Here is a 4,852-nt window from a genome sequence, read left to right on the forward strand (position 1 = left end):
CTCTACAAATAACTATTATCATTTTTTTTTAATGCTTTGAGGGAAATAAAAGTGCATTGATGCAAACTTTCCCTGAATTCTGGAATGTTATTTATGCACAGAAAGGGTTAAGTTTAGTTGTACTGACAAGAGGCCTTTGGAATGCATTCTTATTTTCCCTTGAGAGAACCTCTTGCATTGCTGCTTTCTGACCTTATTTTATGATGGTTTATCTATGGTGCTGGGCTGTGATAAAAGTTTATGAAACAGGAGGCGTCACCAGAAGCAGCAGCAAAGGCTACATCCAGCACTGAATTTCTGTTCCCACGCTGATTATAATCTCGGCATCCTATAAACTCCACATATATATTCCTATTGCAGCAAGTGGGGCTTTTATACCCAGCCAGAGTCTCATTTTTGGTCCTATTAAATGTAGCTCAGAGGTTAGTGACTCATCTCAAGTTATTTTAGTTGCCATGTCTCAACTTCCTTCTTTTTAAAGCTATTCAAATGGTACAAGTGAAAATAAACCTCAAAACACACACTAGGACAGAGGATCAATGGATATTTAACATAAAAAGCAGAACTGCGCCCAACTAATTTTTGCGGATGAGCAAAATAATACAGAGACTTTCTGCAGTTCCTTCTTCTCAACAAATACTAAATGTTCAGCAACCAATACACCTAGGCAGTGTAGCAATGCTTGTAAAGCACAGGCATGTAAGTGAAAAAGTACATTTTATGAAATTTGTAAACTTTTTCAACATACTGTAAACAAGCGTACATTTGCCTACATATATTAGTAATATACAAATTGTGCATTGCCATTGTATTGTATTCCCATATTTGAAATAAGTGAAAATGCAGATTTTTCACATAAAAAAGTAAGCACGTCATAGAATAAATCTGTGAAATTAAATTCAGGTGTAACCTATATTAGTTGCCAGTGTTTAAAACTTCATTCTGCATTATAAAGGTGGAGTCTGTCCTATTTAAACCTAAGACATTGAGGGTCCTGTTTTCTCTTTGCTATTGATGTGTGTGGTGTTTCAAGCCAAGATCAAAAGAGACCTCACAGACCCTCAGAAAAAAAGGGTTCTGAATACTTATGAGTCTGGCAAGGGACTTAAAAAGACTGCCAATTTTTAAATTGATTATTTTATAATGAAAATAATTTACAAGTGTCATGAATTTCAAAGAACAGTTAATTTTTCCCACCCTGGCCGCCCCAGCAATTTGAGTCCAAGAGCTTTTTTTCAGGAACCCCAAAAATTGATCTCTAGGGAATTTATTGCAAGTTTTGGATCTGTTTACAAATGTTTTTATAGAACTTTTATATCAATGTCAAAGTACATTCACCTACAACCAGAGATTGCCCCATTTTTACTTGCATGATTGGTGTGCAATGAAAAGTCTTTATTGTCCAAAAGGAACATTAGATCATGACTGATGTTTAAATAAAGACCATACTTTCTGAATAAATGTGCTGTGGACAGATTAATGGTAGGTAGAGTTGTTTAGTAACAAAGACAGAGTTTCAGGAGAACAAAACAACTGTGAATTCTGCACCATATCATAGTATGCTTGGTTAGAATGGTAGGCTATCTTTTATTATTATTATTATTATTATTATCCAGTATTCATATAGCACCAACACTTTACGCAGCACTTTACAAAGTCCATAGTCATGTCACTAGTCATGTCACTAACTGTCCCTCAAAAGGGCTTATAATCTAATGTCCCTACCATAGTCATATATCATATATTAAAGAGACACTGTCACCTTTTCCAAATGACCTAAGGTACAATGTCTCTGCAAATGGCCCCTAGAAACTCCTTATGCTTGCCTTGCCATCAATCCCTTACCACTCCTTCCACCTTTGTGGGTGCCACTGAAATAACTAGTGTTAGTGACCCAGGAAAGCTGTGGCACCACTGCCCATATCATGTGACAATGCTCAGATCAATGTATTGGCTGATAGACATGAGCACTGTCACAAAGGGGTTGGTTACATGCACCTCCATACCCAGAAGTACCCGGTGTTGTGGAAGGATGCAGTGGGTGATGGAGCAATGAGGAAGCACTGATTTGTTAAGTATAATAGGGGCAGTGGCCCTGTTTGCAGTTGCTGTCAATTTGCTCTGCAAGGACAATGGGCCTGATTTACTAAAGCTCGCCAAGGCTGGAGAAAACACGTTCATCATTGAATCTGGGTGATCCAGCAAACCTGGAATGGATTTCCTAAAAGTCATTTGGTATTTGTTAGCAAATGTTTTCAATTCTTGACCAGATCCATTCCAGGTTTGCTGGTGAAAATGTATCCTTTCCAATCTTGGAGAGCTTTAATAAATCGAGCCCAGTGTCTCTTCATGCACGGTATCAGTATTTACTGAAGATCTTCAGCATTTTGGTGGTAATTTCCCGCACTTTATCTCATACATTCCTGCTGTATTCAGGCCAGTTGTAGAGAAAACTGCTTAGTATTTTGCCACCAGAACATAGAAAAAGGTAAATACCATTGCATTAGACATATTCAAATAAATAAATAGTAAAAGGGGAATATTAAATGAAAGAAGGAGATGAGAAAGAAGAGAGGAATGGAGGAAACTTTGTCAGTGGGCACAATTAAATTGTTTCATTCTTGAACAACTCATGCATCTGCCATCTCGTCAGTTTGTCCAGCAGATGAGTGTATGAAAATTATTATTATTATTAATAATAATAAACAGGATTTATGTAGTGCCAACATATTACGCAATGCTGAAAATGTTCTACCATTCATATTAGCTGAAAAAAAGTCAATCTTTTACTGGCTAAAATGATGCAAGTAATCGGGGCTCATATTGGTTTCTTTGCTTGCTTTTATCAAGGTTTGTATGGCCAGCCAGCGATCACTGGCAAATCATTATTTACAAAGGCAATTTAATACTTCATTTATGTATTATATTTGTAATATGTTTAGGAATTTTTTAAGCTTTTTTATCATTTCATCATTTTGAATGAAAAGGAATAGCAAAGTGTCTTGGAGTAGAACCGTTGTGTTGTCATCGGCTCCCCATAAAACTTTCTTTATTATTTGAAACCAGGATGATTTAATTTTTTACAGTTTGACAGAGGGGGCATGAATTAGTACCACACAGAGCTTTGAATGGGTGCCCCCTCTAGTTAATTAGAAGTCATATGACTCATCCTGTCATGGGTCAGGATTTTTTCCGAAACCAAAGGCATGCAAGTGATTACTAAGCCAAGGTAATTTAGGTGGATCTCAAACCATGGATAATGAAATTGCACCACATTTAAATGCACATTCCACAAAGCAAGATTTTGTATTGTGGGATGATATGCTGAAATCTAGAAGGAAGATGGAGTATTTTAATCATGATTCCTGGCTGGAGATTGACCACAGACTATTGTATACCCCACAAGAGGTCTTTAGCAGTGCTAAGAAAGCAGAATGTATCCTATAATATGGTAGGATAATATTAACAATGGTACAGCGCCATAATTAAAGTTTAAACCTAACCTCAAATGTTATTTGTGATAAACATGTAAATAAAAAGCCTCAGATGACAACTTACATTCTCTTTTGCTCATTTCTATAGGAATTGTGGGTTGATATTGCTATATTTAATCATCTTCACTAAAAGTGATGTCACTGTCCCAGATCCAGAAGTCTGGCAGCTTTCATTTGAGGTTTCTCACACACATATTCACACATATATTTTTCTTTATGACAGGCTGGAAAAGACTTACTTTCTTGGTGTAATTTTAACAAAATATTATCATTTCTGGCAGTCCAGGCCAGGCTCAAAGATTTCAGGAAGGAGTATAGAGTGGGTCTTCCTTTTCCATCACACGCAGGGAAAAAAGCTCTTACATGTCTTTATGCAGTCACTGATGGCCCTAATGAGAGGGGAGAGAAACATGGATTGAGGAGAAGTACAAAGACAGGATAATTCAAGAATTTTATTCATCACTTATATCACCATATGAGGAGTATGAAAATCAGCCCATACTGTTGGTCTCCGCTCTTTAACATTTAAATTATTTTCATGCAATGGTGTAAAAATGGGCAAATGCACCTTGGTTTCAGGTCCAATCTGCTTGTATGTAAAATCATCAAACAAATCTTAGATCATTCAGAAATTATTGACAGGAGTATATGACCTGAATTTTACAGACCATAAAGACTTAGGCATAAGTGTATTATTTTACAACTCATACAATTTCAGTTGGATAGGGAGGCAGCCTGTAAATGGGCACTATGTTATCTGTGCAAACATTCAGTTTTTATGATTTGCTACTGTACTGTCAAGATGTGTCAGCAATGCTTTGGATGATCTCACACTACATGTATACAGCTATGAGGTGTTATCATTAACTTATATTTTAGAGGACCACAGAAATGGCCAATAATAATGTCTCATTTAAGAGAACCTTTAACAGACACAATACTAGGCTTGTAAAAAATAAATGGAGCCCCCTTTAACTAAGAAACCAAACAACCATGTTGGGTAAATGCACATTGAAAAAAGGTTGATTGTGCTAAGCTTTTTAGATATCAGTGTGCCTCCTTGTTGACCATAAACTTATTACTTTTAAGGCATCACAAATGGACAAATTTAAGTACTGCAGTTTCCAACTTTATCATGAAAGCATGTAGTTTTATAGTTGGATGTGTTTGGTATCTATATACGTGTCAAAAACTACTAGCATTTTATCTTATTGAGGGTCTCTGCTTTTAGAAAATATTTAACATGTCAAAAGTTTTAAGTAATCATCAGACTTAAAATGTGCATTTTATCCTGTGTGCAAAATCCTGAACATTTGCTTTTGGATTTCCTAATATAACACATGCACATTGGAAAGATT

The 4,852-nt window shown here is 36.1% G+C and overlaps 1 long non-coding RNA gene across 1 annotated transcript in view; it reads right to left on the reverse strand.

Moving 5' to 3' along the window:
* Positions 1 to 4,852, reverse strand: part of LOC140330043 (uncharacterized) — a 36,609-nt gene that overhangs the window by 24,998 nt on the left and 6,759 nt on the right. Inside the window, exon 2 of the long non-coding RNA XR_011920585.1 lies at positions 3,734 to 3,883. This is a non-coding gene — a long non-coding RNA (uncharacterized lncRNA). The remainder of the gene's footprint in view (positions 1 to 3,733; positions 3,884 to 4,852) is intronic.

Source organism: Pyxicephalus adspersus, chromosome 4 (assembly GCF_032062135.1).
Source record: "Pyxicephalus adspersus chromosome 4, UCB_Pads_2.0, whole genome shotgun sequence".
Taxonomy (NCBI): Eukaryota; Metazoa; Chordata; class Amphibia; order Anura; family Pyxicephalidae; genus Pyxicephalus; species Pyxicephalus adspersus.